Genomic DNA, 23,560 nt, shown 5'->3' with positions numbered 1-23,560 from the left:
ACAATTAAAAGAACAAGTAAAACCTTCATAAATTCTGCAATGCAAAGACATATGCATTCACAGCTGGGCAGGGTAAAAAAAAAATCCTCCTTTAACTTCTAATCTTCCCAATCTAATAAAGGATAATCGAGTTTGGAAAGTTACAGAAGAAATTGAAAATCAGAACAGACCAATAACTGAGGACGAATCATAGAAAGCTCTTTAAAAACTGTCTGCCCAAAAGACATTACATCCTGAGAGATTTAATGGTGATTAGATTCAAGCATTCAAAAAATACAAGTACATTCATCATAATATATTCTGGAGAGTCGAAGTGGAAAAACTACCCAGTTCGTTCCACAAGGCAGACTTGATCCTGATCCCCAAAGGTGATGAGATACTATGCCGAAGGAAAAAAAAGGAAAACAAGACAATCTAAACCATGAACATAGATTCAAAACTCTAAATTAACTACTTGAAAATAGAGTGTAACAATCTAATATTGCTGATTCAATAATCCACTAGGAGTACACCCAGTTTCAATATAAGAAAATTGTATAATGCAATAGAAGTTTCTCAGTAGACTAACAATAAAAAACACAAGCAGATGATTATTTTAACATCCACTAAATGCATCTGATGAAATTTAATAACATTTCATTTCTCAAGTTGGAAAATAATTCTTCCTTAATATGGTAAATATTCCTACTTTAAACTCTCAACCAAATGATTCTTTATTAGGGTGCACCAGACACAGATCTCTAAATCAGAAATAAAACAAGTTCATCTGCCCTGTTGACTATTGTTTAACATTAGTTAAATAGGTCTAGTTGGCAGATAAAGAAATAAAATTGGTACACATTAAAAAGAAAGAAAAAAGTATCATAGATCAATAAGCCTTGTTTGCGATTCTGAAATCCAAAATTTTCTGAAAACTGAATATTTTGCATCACTCATTGGATGTGAAAACTGATTTGAACTGCTGCTGTCACTTAGTATGAATGTTTTACTGCTGCAGAAATATGAATATGTTTGGTTATGAGCATCTTCCCCATACCCTGCTGAGGGTATTATGTAGCATATGGACTATGCACCATATCACCATTCAAAATTCTGAATTACAAGATATCTGGCCCAAAGGATTTTAGATAAAATGTTGTGAATCTCTATTATGTGCAGATGGCATGATTATATACCAAGGGCATTTTATAAATCAGATAATACTTGTTAGAATTAATAAAAAATGTTTACTATAACTGACTGTAGTCAACAAAGTTAATGTTAAGATTGTTTGTTTATGCATCTGTCTACCCCCTACGTTGGTAACGTGCTGGAGGACATGAATTATGTTTTGTTCAGTCCTATATTACACGTGGCCAGAATATTTCTTAGCACAGAAAAAGTAAACAAACGTTATTTTAAACAACAAGAGATGAATGTATAAGTGAGAAAATCATTATTATTGTTTTCCAATTTTTTATTTTAACGTGTAGGTTTTATACAATTCCAATCAATATTCTAACAGGAATTTCAACTTTGTTTTGCTTTGTTTTAATTTGAAAACCCAAGAAAAGATTGAGAAAAAATTTATTTGGAAAAGTAATACAGGCAGAAATAATAAAGAACATTCTTTAAAAGATAAGCAACTAAAAGAGAAACCAGGTGCATGCTGGGATCTTCACTTATTCTTTGAGTGATTTGAGGTAAATTGCCTCCTCTAAATACCAATGTCCTTGTGGGTAAAATAATCATCATAATCATAACCATAATAGTAACTGAGGCAGCAAAGCTTTTGGTACACTTCCTGACCAATTTTTTTCCTGAGAATTGTTTGTTCAATACCCACTTTGGCCATTTTCTCCATCAAGGTGTTGACCTCTCTTTTGTAAATCAATTGGTTTATTATAAATGTCATGCATGTCCTATGTGCTGAGTCACTGGACTTTATATCCTGTTATAGATTTTGGGTCTATTTTGAGGTGCTCTCTTCTATTTCACTGATATTTATAACTGTTTCTTCCCCAATACCATAGCATTTTCATATGGTAACTTTATATTTCAATATATGTTTGGGTGAGCCAGAATGGAACTAAGTGAGGAATTCAGGAAGCAAGTTGCTTTTGAATACTGTGTAAGGTAATGTTATTGGTATGAGTATTGTAAAAAAATAAATAACAGCAGCAACAGAATAAAATGGTGTTCTGTTTAATCCTTGCAGCAACCCCTTAGTAGGTATTGTTATTCCCATTTTATACATAAGAAATCTGGGATTCAGAGAGTATAAGTACCCTGATTCTCATGGTTTGTATATGGTAAGGCCAGAATTCATGTCCAGTCCTTTCCATACCTGGCCTGTCTTCCATCAATTGTTAACAGGAATTGCTTAGACAAAATAATGCTAGCAAAACACCATGTATGAAGCCTATAAAAATCTGTTGATACTTTTTCAACTATGAACTCATGAACAAAGAGACTGAGGTTGCACACGAGGAAAACCAGCTATGGAGAATGACCCCAAAGGAAGCCGGGACAGGAAGCCAGCCCGGGCTCAGAGGGCAGTGTTCATACAGACCAGGTATCGTCTCTCCTCCTCTCCTTTTTAACACAAGTTCTCAATAACTGAATGGAACGCAATTTTACTTTTTCCTGACCCAGACGCTAAGCAGAATCGCAAGAATTCAATACTGGCTTTAACTACTTACTGCGTTTCCCTAAATGGGGGTGGGACTTAGAAGAAAAAAAGAAGGCTCTATTTCCAGAAAGATACCGAATGGTTAGAGAGGGCTCAGCGGTGGGACCAGGGACAAGCACTTCAGAAAATCACAGTGCGTCACTCTCTTCTCTACCCAGTCCTAGGTTAATCCACAGACCTGCATCCCTCCTTACCTAGGATGCCCCTGCAACTCACACTGCACAGTCTGCATGCAAATTTACTCTGCTCGCCCTTAGCTTAGCACACAGCCCTTCCTTTCAGATGAAGATCCTCCCTGGTCTATTCCCAAGACTTCTTGGCTAAAACCCCTCACATTCACAGGTCCTTTTCCAGAGCAGCTATAATTGTCCCATCCTGTTTCTTCTACCTACTCTTCAGTTCCATTTAAGTAGAACTTACTGAGTGAACGTCACGGCCCAGCACTGTGCTAGGTCCCAGGAAGACAGTGACAATTAAAACAAAGACCGAGCTCTCAAGTGCCTCTCAGGTTACAGGGAGAAAGACACGCAGCCTGGATCGATCCTTTCAATTCTCAGAAATATGGCTAGTGATTTAAATATATACAAGCTAGGAAGGTTTAAGTTTCAGAGAAGCCAATCTTACAGAGGAATTTGAAAGATGAATAGGAGTTTGTCAGGCAGGCAAGGAAATAGAGAGCAAAGAGCACTCCAGGAAGAAGAATCAGCATGTGCAAAGGCATAACTGGTGCAGAAAAATAAAAGGAATGAGCGAGGAAGGAGAGTGAGGAGAAGCTGGGGACAGGCTCCTGAAGGGCATGGTATACGCGGAGGAATTCGGACTTTATTGCAAGGGCAATCAGCAGCAGCTGAGGTTTTACACGGAGGGATGATTACACAGATCCTTGTGCTTCACAATCATCTCAAGACTGGTATCACCCACAATCGCATCCCACAGATAAGATGGAATTTCCTTTGCTATAGGAATTTGTCCACTCCACCACTGGCTTAGCTGGATATAGCATTTGGACACTGTCCCTTTAACTATGCTCCTTCCCTTCCAAGGCCAGACTCTGCAGCAGAGGTCTTTTCTCCATTTTCTCCTGCCTGCCTCACAGTATTACCCAGTTCTGATAGGTTCTTACCACTGAAGAATAGTCCCTGGGCCACCAACACCTTTTTCACCTGGGAACTAGTTAAAAATACAGAATCTCAGGCCCTACTTAAGACCTACTAAGTGAGAATCTGAATTTCAACAAGTTCCCCAGGGGGTCATGTGCACATTAAGGTAGACTTTAATGCACTAAGTAGGTTTCACTATGGAGCTTGTTTGCACTGTGATGGAACTGCCATTTCTCATGCACCAGGGGTTAACAAAGAGAAGAGCAGAGGTGTGGAAGGAAACAGACATCCTTGAGTATGATCCCCAAGGTTAGATAATGCCTGAAGTTGGTGGGCTAGAAACATCCCTTGTTATTTCATAGTATAGAAATCTTGCTAGGTAAGTAGTAGGAATCTCATCTCACAGATAAAGTGAAGCTCAAAGGTCTGGAGCCTCACAGCCAGGATCATTTAATCTCATTGTATGTCCTCTTCTCCAGAGCTCTTCATGAACCCCAAGAAGAACAAATCCACCATCGCTACCGATCCAAATATCAAGGCTCTAACCCAGAAGGAAAAGATGCTTGCCAATCCTTCAATAACCAACTCTCTGTTCCCTTGAATGACCACCTTTCCATCTTAGGGGGGCTGTGTTTGGCTCAAATGCAAATGCTGTCTTAGAGGGTTAGAATTCCCACAGGGCCTCCCTGCACCTGCCATCTTGCCTTTTCCTCTTATGAAAACACTGCAGGTAGATTTAACATTCCATGTCTCATACCTGAATTCCAGATTCTCAGTCAGTACAGTCCTATCTCAGAGAGAGAAATCAAACAGCTGAAAAGCAGCTTGCCCTCAGAGAGGGAGGGAAAAGCAGATGGATTCGACATAACTGCCTAACAAAGTGTATTTATGAACATCATTGGAACAAATGTCTTCCCATAACTGCAGCCATCACCTCCTAATGTGACATCATGGAGACACTGCAAAACAAATAGGACTTATAACCTGATTTTCTGTCAGCTGATAATGGCATCACCCACCTCCAGCCTCCCTAGGTAGGCCGCATAAGACTCACAGCTTCCTTTGAACTTCTAAAGTACTTTGGGACTAAAAAACAAGAAAAGAAATAAAACAATATTTTAAAATACATACATTTCATCAGTAGCTTGTTTCTGAATGTATCAAGCAACTGATGAACACAGATACCTTAAAAGGTGCTGAAATGAATCACCAGGGGCTCAAATTCTTTGGAAATTGATCTGACAGTATGAGAATACAACCATTTTGATTTTAAAATTCAAAGCTTTTCTTTTCTTTGAGCCTTGATTTTCCAAGTGTCTTGGCTGTCCCCTTCTTTATACTTTCCCTGAGCTCCCAGCTAAGATCTTTCCTCTCTTTGTCCCCTTCTCTCCATTTTTGCTACCACTGCCCTAGTCCAGCACCCTCATCCCTCCATTTCTCATTTGGGATGTTGCACAAGCTTTCTGTTGGTCTCTCTGACTCAAAGCTCTTTTCTCTCCAAGCTGCCCTCTGCTGTGTATTATTCCTGTTTGCATACATGTCCTTTATTTTTCATTTAGACTGTGAACTCCTTCGAATTAGGGACCAGCCATGTCTCTTTTACTTTTCTGCCTCCAAAACTTTGGATAGAACATAGCACAATGCTATGGAATGGAATTAAAACTACTATTCAAAGAAAGATTTTACGAGCATACTACAATGGCTGTGCCTTCAGCACCAAAAAATGTGTCCTAGGAAACCCAGTACAGTATCAGCCTCTTTTTTTGTTGCAAACAGATTTTATAGACCATGACGGAAGATATCTTTCCATTTGTCCCGGCTGCCCCTTCTTTTCCGGCAGTCAGGGCCCATCCAGGATATATAGACATGAGGGGGAATCACACAGTTCTTTTCAGGTGAAATTCTATTAAAACGGACATCAAGCCTTTAGTATGTAACAAGGAGACACCCAAGCTCTGCCAGAGGGTGTGGGAAGGTTGGAGAGGTGCCCATCCTGTCAGCCTGGTGAAGCAAAATATCTATGGGCTGATTGATTATATGTATTTAATTTAAATCTGCTTCATGAACTGCAGACATTTATCTTAGGTGGGAAATTTCATGAATTCTAATACTATAGAATCACAGTAATCTCTTCTCAACTTGGAGTTCCTATTAAGTGCAATTCAGATTTATGTCAGTTTAGTTCTTTATACTTTCATGGAAACCTCAAGAACTTTTGTTTCAACTTATGTGTTATATCTTTATCAGTAATAAGTCTCATAATGTAATAAGAATGTGCCGGGAACTGTGCTAAGTGCCTGCTATGGTCTGAAAGTTTGTGTCCTCCCAAATTCGTATGTTGAAATCCTGCCCCTAAAGGTGATGGTAATAGTAGGTGAGGACATAAGTGATGAAGGTGGAGCCCTCATGGAGGGGATTAGTGCCTTATAGAACAGGCTCCAGAGAGATCCCTAGCCCCCTTCCAGCATGTGAGGACACAGTGAAAAGGTGCTGGCTTTGAACCAGGAAATGGCCCTCACCTGAGCATGCTGGCACCCTGATCTTGGACTTCCCAGACTCCAGAACTGGGAGAAATAAATTTCTATTGTTTATAAGCTACCCAGTCTGTAGTATTTTGTTATAGCAGCCTGAAATGATTAAGACAGACATCAAAGTGTGTTTAATGTTAATCCCATTTAACTTCACACAAATTTAAAGATAGATACCATAAAACCCCATGACAAAATACACATGGTAATTTCATACGTATGTTGACCAAGCATAATTATAACAATCATGATTTCACATATATGTTGTGATTGGTAACTAGCTTTCATCCTCTCTCCAACCCCTATTTCCAAACAGAAAAGGAGACTGAATAAAGTTATTTTCTGTAGATGGAGGTGAGGTTGGGCAATGAAATGTCAGTCAACTCTGTCTGGGAATCAAGGAGGCTGAAGATGGGTCCCAGAATCTCCAATATTCTCCTGGCCCAACAAGTTGAGACAAGACAGGCCACATCTAACTATAGGAGATTCCATTGAGCCATGTGATGCAGAATAGCCCCCACTGATGTTTAAGCTGCAGTGGCCTACTGCTACCCGAGGACGCCAAATCACAATAAGGAGCTGAATGGATTTAGATTGCCCAGGTGGACTCTTCAAACTTTCGGCCAGCAGACTCTAAAGGCTCTTCGGTTATTTCATTACTGCAACTCCTTGTTTTATGTGATTGATTTTTTATGGCCCACTTATCCTGTTATGGTAGGGCTCATTGTACTATTATCCCCCTAGTACAGATGAGAAAAGTGAGGTTCAGAAAAGTAAGCTTGCTCAGTCTTAAGGGTAGTAGGTGGTGGATCTGAAAAATGAAGCTGGATGAATCCATGCTTGTCATGACAACATGACTCCTAATAGTGAGTGGCTCTGACTATGTTCTGTGGGTCCAAGATTGTGCTATGCACTTTGTATGCATTATGTCACTTTATCTTTACAACGACCCAATGGAATTGAAGTAGTATTTCCCCATTTTACAGATGATTAGACTGAGGCTACTATAGTTAATTAACTTATCCAAGAATTCGCAGCTAGCAAATGTCAGAGATAGGACTCAAAGTTGGATCTCTATGACTCTAGAGCTATTGGGAAATAATTGGGGTTGGGCTAGATTAAAGAGTGAAAGAATTAATCATGGAGCAGAACAAGAATGATGGCTTTTGTAAATAAGCGTCGAGAGAAAGAAAGAGAACTGAATGTAAACTACCCCCCACTCCAACCTTGCACCTTCAAGGAGATGGAGGAGGGTACTGGAAGAAATAAGCTGACAGCACACGCTTTGAGCTAGCTTTGAGCTCGGGCAAATAGGTGGGACCCAGGAGGCTGATGTAATCAACTCTGGGCCATAAAATCAGAAAGGTCCTGAATATCTACATGGAGGACCAGACGCAGAAGGACTAAATTTCTCTTAGCATGCACCTGTCTACAACAAAGTAAAACAAATACACAAGCTGAAAGTTTCTCCTGGGGAAGAGATAGTACATAAGACTGACTTGTTCAATCCTGTTATTTTATTTTATTTTGTTATTTTTTTAAAGGATTATTTAATTTAATTAATTTATTTATTTTTGGTGAGGAAGATTGGCCCTCAGCTAACATCTGTGCCAATCTTCCTCTATTTTGTACGTGGAACACTGCCACAGCATGGCTTGATGAGTGGTGCATAGGTCTGCACTCAGGATCCGAAACTGTGAATAGAGGGCTGCTGAAGCAGAGCGCAGGAACTTAAACACTACACCACCGGGCCAGCCCCTCAATCCTCTTATTTTAAATTGGAAACGTGTAAACTGTCATTGACATTCTCGTTATTGAATGTGCCATTTTTATTATTTATTGACTTTATTGAATATGAAAAGGCATTTAAAGAGATTTCTGAGGGTCACCACAACCTCAGGCCCCTAAACAGTATTTTTTCTTATACCGACTTAAGATCATGAAGCTTCTTCAAACAAGAAGAATGGCCACAGGTATTTCTCAGGACCTAACCCTGCAGTTGGGGATAGGCTGCTACTCTTGTACCTACTTTGACCAAGAAATAGGCCCTGAAGTGCTTTGAATGCTGTGCTGGTCTCCAGCAGCTTGCAGGGAGGCAGGATCTTAAACACAGCTCCGAGAAGCTGGACCAGCATCCCCGCTATGCCCTGTCAAGCTGCATCCATCGGATTAGGTTAGGAGTTAAGATGTTACACAATGTGACCAATTGGATCAGAAGCAATAACACAACCTGTCAGCCAGTGCTTTCCTGACAATTCTGGGGTAAAGAGATTGCCCATTAGAATGCAGAGGAGGGAAGGGGTGCCTGGTGTGGGGGAAGGGATGAAAAGGCTTATTTACAAAAGTGGTGCTTGGTGGGGACGGAATAGGAAATGAGTCTAATTTCCCTAGCTTTATTCTAGCGTTTTGCTTGCAAGCTACAGCACCAGAAGCCTTTTCTTAGAGGACAAGAGCTGCAAAACTCACATGCAGCATTTCAGGAGCCGGATGGTCTCCCGGGAACAAGGTCAGACAAAAAGATTTGTGAGGGCTTCTGTTTCACAAGGGTGAGGAAGGGTCACCTCAGCCAACCCTGTGCTCCGACGAGGCCAGGAAATGCAATTGAAGATGGAGCACACCTGGCGCCAACTCAGAGGTGATTGAATAGTGGCTTCGGTTTGTGGGCACTGGGGCCATGGGGTGGGCCTCAGCTCGGCGCAGATGAATACCCTGATGTTGACAGACAGGAAGCTCATGTGGCTCAGCTCTTGTCTGAACCATGGAGATGCTGCCCTTGAATGTGTCTGCTAGGACTGACTTACAGACACGCCACCTTACAGAGATTCCAGTGGCAGAATATGCAAAGGAGGAAGGGATCATAGAGAGGGCACCTCACACTAAACATACACTCAGAGCTGTGACAAGCTCCAAATTTGCAACAGGTCATTGCTGGAGAATTCCTAACCACTGGATGATTCCCCCAGAGCTCCCTGCTCCCTTGCTCTAACTTGAAGCCTGCCTCATACACTGACCACACACAGGGCCATAGAGGCAAACTAAAGACTTCTTTTTGTTTGGGTGAATCCTCCTGGATTCTCTTCCTTTGTTCAACATAGATCTAAACCAGTTCCTTTGAAATTGAGAGGCAGTATCATGTGGCCATCAGGAAAATTGGTTCTGCAGCCATATTACCTGAGTTCATATCCCAGCTCCGTAGTGGCCTAGTTGCATGACCTTGGGAAAGTTGTTTGAACTCTTTGTGCCTCAATTTTGTCCTCTGCAAGATAGGGATGATATTAGTATCATTCTCATTTAAACGAGTTAACATGTGTACATAATGAACAGTGCCTGGTAGTTAGATGGCAAGTGCTCCATAAATTTTAGACATTTTATTTCTGACCCTTGGCTCTGCCTCTTCTTTCTGCCTTCTTAAGAGAAGTGTTGCCCTTCAGACTTAGAGTTCGTATTTGGTTTATGTTCTCAACACCTCACCATCTCTCAAGGACTTTGGTTTAGAGCTCCATGGTTTGGCTACCCAGATAAAATTTCTCTCTTTCTAGCCAGTCTTTGGAAAACTGACTTCTGGCATTAGCCATCTAGGCAAGCCAGTTCCCTGAGTTAAGACGTGGATTTCACCATCCAGATGTCTGTGGTGGAGAACTTTTACCCAAGTCATTAATTTGGAGGCTTCTTGACGTGATTCCCATCTTGTCTTCCTCCTCTCACAAACTGGCTCATCTGATTGAAAAGATCAGCCTGGAGACCTTCCTCCTCAGCTGACCTTATTCCTAAAGCATGTGACAAGTGCTTAATAAATACTTTTGACCAACTCTCCAGTCCCTTTTCTAGGCCTAGTCAACTGGTCATGAAGTGTTTTTCACCTCCATTTTGTAAAAGCATCAGCAGATCGTTCATTTGCCATCTGGCTCCCCAGAAGGAGGCGTCATCTCCTGAACATTCCGGGCAAGTCATTGAGTTGGCATTTTCTTGAGTTTATCATGCATCTTGGTGGCCTTGGGTGACCTATAGGCTATCATATTGCAAGCCTCAAGTCTTTGTCTGGAAATGCCGGGCAAATATACTCTCTTGCATGTGAGAACACAGTGAAGTGCTGTAGAAAGAGAGTCTGGGAAACGTAATCAACAATAACAAAGTTCGTAAAAACATGGGAGTCACATATGGAAACTATGACCTGAACAGTGGTTCTGTACAATGTCCAGGTGGCAGAGCACCTGGAAGTCACAGCACACCATGATGATTGCACAGCCCCAGTACAAAAGACACAGTTAATCCCAGTATCTTTACTAAGTATGACTTTTATGAGCAGAAAATGTGATTAGATTGCTGTGTATAAACGCAACAGAAAACCAGAGCAAAGGAATCCAAATCTATAAAAAAAATACATCATGACCTAAGCATGATCACCTATTTCTGAGTCTTTCCATTAACATCATTTGTAACATGTCTATCACTTTGGTCCCTGGCAGGTACACATGGAAGATCTAACAGAGCAGGTCCCAAAGTTTCAGGACAAAACTGAGGGAGGATAGTTTTAAAATGAGAACATTTTATCTATTAACCTATTTTTTTCTGTGAAAGAAAAAGCTTGGTATTGCTTGATTTTTAGAGAAATACTTTAGCGTAAGTGGAAATTTGCTGCCTTAGATTACTCCAAGTCATTAGAAGTTTGGGTAGAAGGAGGCAGAGGAGATTGGGACAACTTTCCTTCTAAGGACTCGTTAATTCCCTGACTCAGTTCTCTTTCTTGTGTTTCCCTCTCATATCTCTCCTATCTTAGGCCACTCACTGATTCTTTGGGGTGGATGAATCAAGAGTCTTATTCAAGTTGCCTTTTATTGACTACTCTCAGACTCTGGACCTCTGAGTCCTAAAAAAGGACATCCCATGTTCCTTTCATGCTCCCCTATGGAAAAGCCTGGGATGATCTATATCTCATTCCCTGGACACTTCTCCTCTCAAGCATCTCCTTTTGGTTCCTTCACAAGTGCCCTTCCCTTTCCTTAGCTTGTCTCTTATGTTGCTTCTTATAGCATAGAATCCCAGCTTGTCTTTCATTCTTAATGGTCCAAGTTTGTTTTCCTATTCAATGGCAGCCTTTCTGTTGGACCGGTCCGAACAGGTTTCAGTCGTGTTCTCACATATGAACCAAGGAAATTCTGCTATTCTGGTGTTCCTAAAGGACATTGCAATGCATAGGGAATTAGCAATCAATAGTCTGATCAAACAAAAAACCCAGCATCCCAAAGAATGAGAGTTCTTCTACAAGTGCCTGACATTCCCACAGCCCCTTCCTAGGAAAGAGGCCAAAGACTGTTTCTTCTACCTTTCATGTTTAAGCCATGTAGATTTGTTACCCTGGCCACACCTCAGTGGACCCTGTGTTTGCACAACGGCTACTTACAAACAACTGTGTGGTGGACTAGACTTTAGGGAGTCTGGGGACCTAGAGAATGTTTCACACAGGGACTCTTCCAACTAAGACATCCTACAAGGAATAGTGACAAATCAACTTAATCTGATCCTTCTACGTTAAGAATCTGGATGTGTGTGCGCTTCAGCATGACACAGAAGCCACAAGACAGACAGAAGCAGAGACAGCTGTAGTAGTGGGAATGGAGGGCAACGCTCATCTCCCTCTGCGTTGCAAGCATGGAGACGCTACAGGCAGAGGTGGTTCTCAGCAGTCATAAAGGTACAGTAAAATGAAGTGGTTCTGGCTACACCTCAGGGTCACTATTATGTGCTGAACGTCTTTCCTCTTCTTCATAAAACCTGACTGTGTTGTTGCTCAGATGGTTTCCTTACTTTTCCCGGTACTTTTAAAGTAATTCCCCATCAGCTGATGTAACTGGACTAGTCCTGTCTTCTTTGCAACCTGAGAGAGCATCACCAACACAGGGACATCCCACACAGTCTCTGTGGGAATTCTCTCTCTCAGACATGAGCTGTGATCAAAACCAAAGAATAAAACTTAAAAAAGCATAGAATATCCAATGATCCTCATGAATTCCTATAAAAATATGATATTGTATTTTCATTCATGCCCTGCTAAATACTGATTACTCTAAGCTAAAAAGATAACAGATTGTAAAACCTTAACCCCCAAAAAAGCCAAATGCAGAAATATCTTCTGATAGCCAATGTGGGAACACACTCAGAACCCCAGATTTGGTATAAAGATTATTGAAGACTCTTGAGATTCAGCAGATGCAGAAAGAAGCTGTCCTTCACGGAGCTTCCTTTATTTGACTAAAAGCAGAAACTTCTGAGAAATGAGGACTGCCTTAAATTCCCTCTTTGGGGTGGGTCTGCTCCCAGGAGAAAGACGAAGGGTAAAGCTACTATTAAATGCCATCTCTTGGGGAGTTTTATGGTTCTGAAGAAGATGAAAAGACCAACCATTCATACTTGTATAGACAAGTATTTATCACAAACTTTCTTATCTCCCATTTGTTCTCCCAAAAAACCCATCTGTCTTTCCTAAAGAAACCTATTTGTTCTTCTCATAGGAGCTTTTTCTTCCCCTCACTTTCCAATACTAAATTAGGTACAGAAGTCCCAATGTATAACCACTCCTTTGAATTACTCATCGCTGAGCGCTCTCAAATGTATGCTCTTTGCACGTGTAATTTTTTTCTCCTGTTACTCTGTCTTTTGTCAGTTTAATTCACAAGCCTCAAGTACTAAACCTAAGAGGGTAGAGGAAAAGTTTTTTCTCCCATACACCAAAGAATTTACTTGCCTACTGAAATATAGCCCTTTCCACGTTCAACTAGAATCTCTTTCAGTCAAGTTCAACAGAGGAAATCCTATTTATAAGGATTTTCTAAATGCTGGGCTTTCCTTTGGTATTGCAAACAAAGGTTCAATCCTCTCCTTTGGGCTTCTCCAAAGATTAAATTAAAAAAAAAAGCTTCACAAGGAAGAAAACCAATCCATTCAAGCCAAAAGAAATCTGCACATCTAATGCCAGTCACCTCCACCAACTGTGACAGACCCTACTGACAGAAGCTTGTTGAGAATGCCACTTTACAAGATTTTCCTCAAGACTAAAGAGAAATTGAAAATAGCACCACGGTTATTACTCTTCTCCTTTCCCTTGCCCGTCAGTGGGTTTCTGCAGACCACAATCACTTGAGTATAGAATAGGTATAAGAACGTTAATCATGCATAAAATTTAATTAATATGTGTGTATATATATGTATTTTACCTTAATTAGACATTTCCATCAGTGTCCAAGAAGGGCATTGTGAATTAAGCTTTCTTGGGAGCAGCAATACTATTTATCCTGGGAAAGAGAAAACACAGAGAGACACATAAACTCAGAGACTGCCTACTTTTCAATCTGGTGATTCATACTTTAGAAAAGAATAAGGGGATGGGAAAATGCGGGAGAGTTCTTCGTGGAAATGGTATAAGACAGCTAATAGTGGCAATTTGCCTAAACCCCCCAAAAAAGTATTAGGCGGTTTTCTTGGATCTTTCTTTTAAAGATTTCTAGGACTGTAAGCTGCTTCTTTTGAAAACAGGCTTGTATCCAATGCCTTCCTGGTGGGCAGGGACTATGTCTTGGAAGGGAGAGGAAAGAGGTTTTTGCATTAGAAACGCCTTGGTCAAATGGTTTAATCACTCAGAGTTTCATTTTCCTCATCTGTAAACTGAGAGCGATAATACCTTCCCCACAGGCCTGTGATAAGGATTAAGTAGGAGAAGACATGAAAAGCTCCCCCACAGCATCTTACACATAGTAGGCCCTGCATCATATTTGTTCCCCACAGTGCCTTACACATAGTAAGCCCTTCATACATATTGGTGCTTCTTTCCTGCGCAGTCCCCTCCCCTGGCCCTTTGCTTCTCTTATAATTACTTCCAACGCCTTATCACAGTGTTAGCTCTGTGGCATTTAACTGAAAAAACATAAAATGATGATTTCAAAATAGCTGCTTTAAAAATAAAACAAAAAGAGATGCCAGCTTCACATTCAATGGTAAGAATAGCTAACTGTGTTGCATGTTCCCCATGCGCCAGGCCCTGTACTGATCATTTTATAACCAGCATCTCTTTAGCCCTCGCAACAACCTTACAGAGAGGGTGATAGTAGAAAGCTGAGGCACGGGGAAGTTAAGTCCCTTCTTCCAGACTGCACAGCTACGAAGTGGTAGAGCTGGGATTTGCAACCACACAGCCTCTCCTCTGCCCTGTCCCCACCCCATCACTCCAGCGTCACCATGCTCTGCACCACAGGACTGTCATGTGCTCCAAATGATGTCACACACTCTATTTGAATTATCTCTTCCCCTCCCCTCTCTCCGTCCCTCCTTTCCTTCTCTGCCTTCCTTCAACCTTTGTTTTTAATCTGAATTCACTGTTTTATTTCGTTCTTCTGCCTTGCTTTGACAGATAGGACGGAATATTGATCACTGTGGGATAATTGGGATCTCTTCTTGGACTCAGCCTTTTACTAGCTGTGTCATTGCAGATGAGTCACTTAACTTGGAACTTTGGGCTTTTTTCCCTATAAAATGAATGTGTCAGACAAGATGATACCGAGAGACGCTTTCCAGTTTACCGGTCCTATGACTGGCCACTTTGGAAGCAGTTTTAGATCACGCCAGTATCACGAGCTTCATGGATATGTAGCAGTTGTACACTCTAACATAGTCACAAATTTGCCTGCTTTAGCTTAAGCTAAAATTCCAAATTTCTGAGAGGAGACGTTTATATTTACATACATTCTTTAAAGAGCTTACACATGAGGATACTGAAGTTCAAAGAGGTTAGGTAACTTACCCAAGGTCACACAGCAGTGTAGAGCCAAAGTCTGAATCCAAGTTTACCTGTCCCTACAACTCCTGTTCTTCACAATATCCCAACCTACCAGAAAGTACTGTACAGAGAAGTTAATTAACTCAAATTAGTCTCATTTCTGATCTTTGACTCAAAATTTAGGGTGGTAATAATAAAAATAGCTGGTAAGCATTGTGAACTTATTACGTGCAGCCAGCCATGTCAGAACTTTGCATATATGTTATCTCACTTAGCTTTCCCATCAAACCAATGCCAGGGACCATAATCATCCTTTTTGATAAATGAGGAAATTAAGGCACCAGAACTAACATTACTTGCCCAAGACACAGAGCTGATAAGTAGAGGATCTAGAATTTGAACCAAGAGTAACTAAAACATTGGTTCAGGTTACAATTTATTTTGTTCACTGGTATGTGGCAGTTATGATGCATTTTCAAGTTAATAAACTGGAGTTGTGACTACTGGAAGGGAAAGTTGGAGAAGGTTAGTGTGAGGGTGACCACAAAGACAGCCTTGTCATTTAGTAATTCACAGACTCCTATAAAGGAGAGAAGAAGGATGTTTTTTAGAAAGATTTGCCAGAGACTGCTGAGAACATGCCTCCTGAACTGTTTTCCCCATTAAAATCGCAAGCTATTGTCATTCTCTCTGACAACGAGAAACGAAATGACAAAATGAATTTAGGGGACGATGTTTGTCAGTGAGGTGTGCAGCGCGTCCTTCACACTTAGGGAGTCAGGCCTACGTGCTGTCTACCCTTGGGCGGAGGGAAACTGAGCTCCAAGGAGAAAGCAGGTGAAGCAAACAGCCCATGAGGGAAAGAGCCCTATTTATTTAGCTGGGTCCAGACTTACGGAGGAAAATGCCTTCCAGATGCATTCTAAACACGGCAACATGATTAGGATGGAGAAAGCAGGCAAGTCTGTTTGGCTTCTGTGGGGGATTTGTTTGTGTATTCTAATTGCATCATCATTTAGCTTTATTTCATCTGGAACCTGGCTGCCAAATGAGCGTATTGATTACCTGTCATGGATGCATATTTCTCAATTAAAAGCCATCAAGGCTTGTAAAATCTCAACCACGTCAAGACCTACGAGTGGATTTTAGGACGACTTTGAGTAGTCCCATTAGCCACTTTCCACTGAGCATCAACTATAAGGCTGGGACCTACAACTACATCTGCTGGCTTATTGAAATGTCACCCACCTTCAAAGGAAATATTGTTGTATTTCCGTCTTTTAAATGAGCAAACAGGCTCAGGAAGATTAAAAACATTGCCGAAGCCTGTATAATTAGTAAGTGGAGGACGAGGGCTTTGAATTCACCCACATAGCATTCAAATCCCACAGGTGTTTCAGGAGCACACAAGCAGTCCAGTGCACAGCATGGGCTGTAATGCCACGCTGCTTGGCTTGAAGCCCCAGCTCTATCACTTACTAGCTCTGTGATCTTGAATAAGTTTCTCACCATCTCTGTGTCTCAGTTTCCTTATCTCTAGAGCCAGGGAAATAATAGCTCACAGAGTGTTTAGGATTAAATGAATACTATTTATACGGCATTTAAACTAGCACCTAAGATAACGAATAACCATTATTTTTACATCCTCTGGATGCTGTGAAAGGAAACTGTAAATCTTTGACCTTCAAAAACTTGCTGTAGGCACTTTGTATTTCCAAAGACTTTGCAACAATTCAATTTTCCTCACAGCAGCCTAGTGCTTCAGGTCAGACCATGTCTTTCGCTCTCAGACTGAGACGTGAGGACCCACTGTGTTGAAATATTTCCATTCATATACTTCACGATCCTCATTATCGCATTTGAAGACACACCTAACAATGCTATTTATTTTTAATCACCACATGCTCTGGATACCTGAAGTCTACTCCTCTCAACAACCTCACAATTAGGTGCTAATATCTCCATTTCACAGATGAAAATGCTATGGGTCATAAAATCAAGATAATTTCCCCAAGTTCATATCGCTGGTATGTAGCAAGAGTGAGATTTGAACTTAAATCTGAACCCCTTCTAAATTCATGTGCTTGCCTCCAAATCATGGTTCTTAACCACTGATGATTTCTCCTTGTCCCCCTGGTGAACCGTTATTCGTCTGGTGAGATTCAACCCACAGATCTATCACCGTCCCTGATGTTTGTCTGTGGAACACATATTTTACAGAGCCCTGTCTACATTCTACTCTGCTCCATGTTGTGTGGACAGGGATGGACACAAGCATGGTCTCTGCATGAAGCTCACAGCCTAAGGGGGTGATATACAATCACACACTTGATATGTTGTAAGAAGGAAATGATGAAGATGCCAGGATGAAGAAAATCGAGGACAACAGGTCAGTAGATGGCACAGGGGCTCTCTGAGAAAATGACATTTAAGCTGATATGACAAGGAGAAGGAAGCAATGTGCGAAGAGTAGGGGGGGTGCCACCTGGCAGAGAAAGAGCCTGTGCACAGATCCTGAGACAAAAGAGGAGCATGGGAACCAGAAGAAAGCATGTGCAGTGGGGGAGAATGAGGAAGAGGGTGGAGACGGGGTAGGAATTAGTGGAAGAGGCTGGAGGAATGGGCTGGGGCCACATCATTCAGGGATCCAGTGGGCCATAGCGAAGTGCTGAGTTCTGAGTCCTAAAGAGCCTCATGCAGTCCTTGTTGGTAGGTGGGCATTCTCACATCACATTGTCATCATATGCTCATTTATCTGTTTCCCCTCCAGACTGTGAGCTTCTTAGGAACCTAAGACAGTGTTCAGAACAAAGTGGACATTAAGTAAATTGAATGAATGAATGAATGAATAAGTTGCATCTGATAACGCTGCGATTCTTTTAAGAGTCTTATTGAGTGATAGATGTAATAAGGCTAGAGTGAAAAAAGAAATGAGTATTTCTGTTCCTGGCTAAGAATCAAATCCATCAGATATATTTACATTATGTAAAAATAGATGGGCATTATATATTAATAATACATTACCATCAGCAGCTTGGCACAGGGCTCAGTGCTTCACATACAACCTATTTAATTTTCATGACAATAAACATGAAGTACTTACTGTTAACCTCCATTTTAGAGAGAAAACGGCAACAAAAACTAGGGCAGAGTTTAAATAAATTACCCCGGGCGGAAAAGATTGTACTTGCAGCACCAGAATTTGAACCCAGGTATTTCATTCAAAGTCTGTGTACTTGGCAGTTTCATAATGTGTCTCTTGAGATAGCTGTTCTTGGAATTGTTTAAAGTTTACAAATATACAACATAATATATAAAAGTAATAGTCATTGAAAGGAAATGAGTAATAGCAAACAAAAAGAGAAACATTGAATTTTTAACAACAGTGAATGGTTAATAAAAATAAAATCTGACAGAATCTCATTAATAACGATTAGGAAACAATAAAGAAAAAGAAAAACACAATGCATTAGATCCGTGTTTTGCAGATGCATTTGTTTTAATTTTCTTTATTTTCATTATGCTTCCTGTAAATTACAAAAAAATTAGCAGGAAAAGGGAAGCAATGGGAGGTACAATTTCCTAGGAATGGCAACCAACAAGCTGGGTAAGCAAGCCACTATTTGTATACTTCACGCTTTTTCTGTTCCTATTCCCAGTTGGCTATGCCTAGAAGGCCTTCCCTCTCCCCCTGCTGTCTGAATAACTCCTATTTATTCTTCAAGACCCAGATCAAAGTCCTCTCAGTCTGGGAAGCCCTACCTGGCTTTCTGGGTGCCCACCATATCACAGCCATTTCCTTCCTACAGTTTACAAAATGCTATAGAATAATTTTTTCTGAGTCATCCAATGTAGAAACCAAGCCCTACAATTAGTAGATAGTTCATAAGTAGCTGTTGAGTAAATGAATAAAGTAATTATCCTGCTTAATTATTCTCTTTTAATGCTCATGCTGCTAGGCAGTGAGCGAAGGGAACAGAAACATATATTTATTCACATGTGCCCAAGGCAGATCTGGACCCTTTGTCTGAATTACTACCTTTATTGTTCACAACAGCATTGTTGAATATGTATCTCTAGCCCCATTTTATAGATGGAGAAACAGGCTCAAAGAAGACAAACTGTTCATATCAGTGGGAATTAACTTAGTATTCCTGAGGGAGACGGGACATGTTATGGAAAACACAGAGGATTGGGGATTTGAGGAGAGAGAAAAAAAAATAAGAGGAAATAATGTTGAGCAGAATTTAGAACGAATCTGAGATGAAATCTCTGCTCCCATGGCTCCAGGTTGCTCTCTGAGCCATGGAAGGAAGAAGCTTGACCACTGGACCCAGCCAGCCTTGGTTTGAATGCAAGCTCCACTATTGACCTATTGACCTTGGGCAAATTGCATAACCTTTTTGAGATTCAGTTTACCCATCTGTAAAATGCGAATGATAATAACAGCATTTACCTTATAGGGATAATATGAGGATGAAATAAGGCAACATATGTGATGATCTTAAACTCTTTGACACTTAACATAAAAGTGTGGACAATTTTTATTCAATGCTTTTATCAGTAACAAAGAAAAAGACAAAGTTACCCATCAAATGAGTATTGCCTTATGGAATACAGATAAATTGGAGCCTGATCAGAAAAGGGTGAGCAGAAAAGAGGAGGACTTTCCACATACTGAAGGGGTCCTTGAATATGTTGTTTACTGTGGAAAACAGAATGCTCAGGAACAATGACACGGCAGCTACTGATCAGGCAACATTTCTTCTCTACAAGAATTGTGCCGAGCTCTTGTCAGCATCACATTGTTAATCCTCACAACAGTACCACTGAGGGGTAGGCCCTCTTTTGAACATCTTTTGATTTATATTGTTCATTTCACCCTGAGGAAAATAAAGGTTAGAGAACTGATATGACTGTGGTTACAAAAAAACAGAAAAAAGTACAAGATCTGGGGTTCAAATCCAGAATTATCTTTTGTCAAAACTCATGTCCATAGCCCCTTGGTGTTCTATCCACAGATCCATTTCTTATTCCCTATGGGAGTTTGTCTGCTGCTACATTATCCTGACTATGAATAATGCCCTCTAACACGCAAAGGCAAGGGAAGAGGGAGTTAATTTATTCCATGTCGTTGCAGAGGACAGAATGAACATGGCATGTAAGAAAGAACTTTGATTCAACATTAAAAAAGATCTTTAGCTATAATAAGGCACCTGTGGAATTGGGGAAGTATCATTGGACTTATGAGTCAGAAAGGCATTGAATTTTAACTCCATTTCTTACCAGCTAGGACAACGTATGTACTAACATTCCCTAATCCTCAGTTTTCTCATCTGTAAAATTAACATAGGAATCTTTAATTCACTTGCTTGCTTGGAGAATAAGATGAGATTGTATACGCAAATCGCTGATAGTAAGCATGCTTTTGCTCCTTTCATTTACCCCATTAAGTATTAAGAGCTGTTCAATAATGCAGTGGGAGGTGCTGAATCCCGTCCTCATTTCCCACCACTCGAAGTGCACAAACAGAGGGTGAACAGCTAAATGATAGGGCCCCACGGTGCCAGCTCAAACCTCAATGGATGGAGGAACTTCACGGCCCCTCTAGCCCTAAGATTCTGAGAAATTAGGTAAGACAGATAACGTGTCTAAAACCAGGATTCAAGATAACCTCAATGGTTTGATCAGGGTGTTAAAATTAAGGTGATGAAATTGAACAGGGGTAAGTATAAAAAAAATATTTGCATTTAAATTAGAAATAATCAACAGCAATCACAGCAACACACTCTTGCTTCTATAGAAGGGGGGAGTATGGTTTGGCCATAGTGAAAGTGAAAATGCGCTCAAGTGTTTTATCAATCACCAGCTTAGTGGGTGATTCAACTTCTAAAACAAATAAACAGCAACAAAAAATAACCTTGACTAATCTAGGCTGTGTTGCATTTTTAGATTGAGGATGTAGGCCAGGGACTATATCATGCACTCTAAACCATTCACACTTTGGTGGGGGAAAATTTCCTTCTAAAGTCAGCATATGTGTGAAAAATTCCCTATAGCCAAAACCAACTTTGAAAATTCCTTATTTTACACACAAGGTACTCTATTCATGGTTTGGGGTCTACAACCCTATTCAGTGACTCTTATGCGCAATAGAATTCAAGTACTGCAGGGCTAAATTACGTGCAAAATAAAATCTTACCATTTTACCTTTTAAAAATTTAACAAATGCCTAATGGTGAATGGAAAATGGATGAAGAATTACAAAGAGCTCCTGCTTGTCTTCAGGGTTTACTCAATTTTTAAAAAATCCTTAAGCCTTTAGAATTTATAAATCGATTGTCGTGCAGATTAAGTGAGATAATATATATTGCTTTTTAACTAAGCGTTAAATTTTAAAAGGAAAATTGACAAATTAAAGATTGGTGGCCAGGATTGTTATGGATTGGAGACCATGCCATAAAACAGGATTCAGCAAACTATGGCCTCTGGACAAAATATGGCCTGCAGCCTGTTTTTCTATACCTATGAGCGAAGAATGCTTTTGACATTTAAAGGTTGTAAAAAAAGAAAAAAAAGAAGAGAAAGAAGAATTTGTGGCAGAGACCTTATGTGGTCCACAAAGTCTAAAATGTTTACTCTCTTGCCCTTTATAGAAACAGTTTGCAAATCCTGATCATAGAGGAACGTCATTGGAGATCTACCACCGAAAAAGAGAAGACCAAGCTCTCTCCTCTCTAGGCTTATGTCCATGCTCCTTAACATGCCTCACAAGCCCCCTTCTCCGTTGTCACCTTCTCCAGATGTCCAATGTCACCTCTTGCTCTGGGAATACTATGTGGTCTGCATTCTCCACTCCTGGAGCACTATTTCACTCCTCTGGGCCTTTGCTGACTGTGTTCCCCAGTAAAATTCATCCCCCCTTGATATTTCAGTTTTCTCAAAAAGTTTTCACTGAGGCCTCTTCCCCTCTGTGCTCAAGAGCACACATGTGGACTTCTTTCTTTTTAACTGATTCCATCTAATCGAGTTTATCTGTTCCTTCATGGTCTCTCCTTCTAGAATCTAGAGTCTAGATGGTAAGCTCTGATACAATAGTGAAGACAATTATTTATCTGTCTTGTTAGCACCTAACATTGTACGCAGAACCTGGTGGGCTCCTAGTAAATGTTTTCTAAAACGAGGTAAATACGTTTAAATACTAGCAGAGATGTCCATGCAGTGGGGAGTAGACTGCTTTGTGAAGCCTTCAGAAAATAAAAATGAGATTAATGAGGGAAAGATATAGTTAGGAAGGAAATTCCACTCGGGAGTCAGGAATAGATAAAGTAACAGATTTTATCACCAAGAAGATCTGACTTTGAATCCTGACAACGTCTTCATTTCACTCTGAGATTTTAACAAAATAATTCACCTTTAGAGCCAGTTTTCTCATCTCTAGCCTGGAGATTTTAATACCCGCCTCATAGGGATATTGGAAGATTAAGACCATGTACCGTAGAAGGGCCAACACAATCAATGTCCTGCACTTAGTAACTGATGAGCTCTCTTTTATCCCTTCCTAATTTCTCATTCCCTTGGGTTCCTCTCCAATGCCACATCTCTTCCCACTACACCTGAAAAAAAAACAAAGTGAATTTCCACCAAACTGCTTCAAACATTTCATCAAAGTTTCCCCTGACTTAATATACCACCCCTAGAAGATAAACGCTAGGGTTCTGTCAACAGAGGCAGGCTATGCATCGAGAGGAGACAGTTCATAGTAATTTTGTCAGCAAAATTGTAACAATAAAGGCCCAAACAACACTTCATCTCCCTGTCAGTTGTCTTGAAAGGCCAGATTACTTTTTCCTCAATCTTGGCACATCCAATTAAGGTAGACTTACAAGCCAGGCAGGTGTAAAGTGCAAGCTAGCACTTGTTCACATTAGCAATTATCAATGGAAAACTACGCGAATGCAAAGGCTTGGCCCCACAGTTGCCCTGGCAACCATCAGCCTGCGGAGACACTGCGGACACTGATATGAAAGCTTGACATCTCTGCTCTGAAAAAAGATGGCTTCTCTTTCCCCATTTTCCCCAGTTGCTTTTTGTGTTTGCCACTGCAAGCTCCAAAAGAAAATACTTTTTATCATCTTGGCATTTGGGAATCTATCAAAGACTTGAACTGACAATTGCATGTGTTTGATGACTATGTATTGAACACCTATTAAGTATCAGGCATTGTGCAAGAAAAGCCACTTTCAAGCTAGAAAAATGAACTATTTGCATTTCCTTCCTTCTTTTTCTTCCTTCCTTCTGTCATTCATTCATTCAACAAACACTATTCAGGGAATTATGTGGGCCAGGCGCCATGCTTGACACAACTGATGCAGAGATAAATAAGAACTGGTTCTTGCCATCAAGTAGTTCTCAGTCATATTAACAAGCCATAAAAACACAAGAACCGTAGGTACAGGTACAGGCAAATGTGTCCATAAGAAAGGTTAAAAAT

General features: G+C 40.5%; 1 protein-coding gene across 4 annotated transcripts in view; it reads right to left on the bottom strand.

Annotated features, from left to right (window-relative positions):
• Positions 1–23,560, bottom strand: part of TENM4 (teneurin transmembrane protein 4) — a 2,704,309-nt gene that overhangs the window by 1,336,680 nt on the left and 1,344,069 nt on the right. For all 4 annotated transcript variants that reach the window (XM_070625735.1, XM_070625734.1, XM_070625736.1 and 1 more), the window contains one exon: positions 13,511–13,588. The gene's annotated coding sequence lies outside the window, so the exon portion shown is untranslated. The remainder of the gene's footprint in view (positions 1–13,510; positions 13,589–23,560) is intronic.

Source organism: Equus przewalskii, chromosome 6 (genome assembly GCF_037783145.1).
Source record: "Equus przewalskii isolate Varuska chromosome 6, EquPr2, whole genome shotgun sequence".
Lineage (NCBI taxonomy): Eukaryota > Metazoa > Chordata > Mammalia > Perissodactyla > Equidae > Equus > Equus przewalskii.
This window is presented reverse-complemented; position numbering and strand designations above follow the sequence as displayed.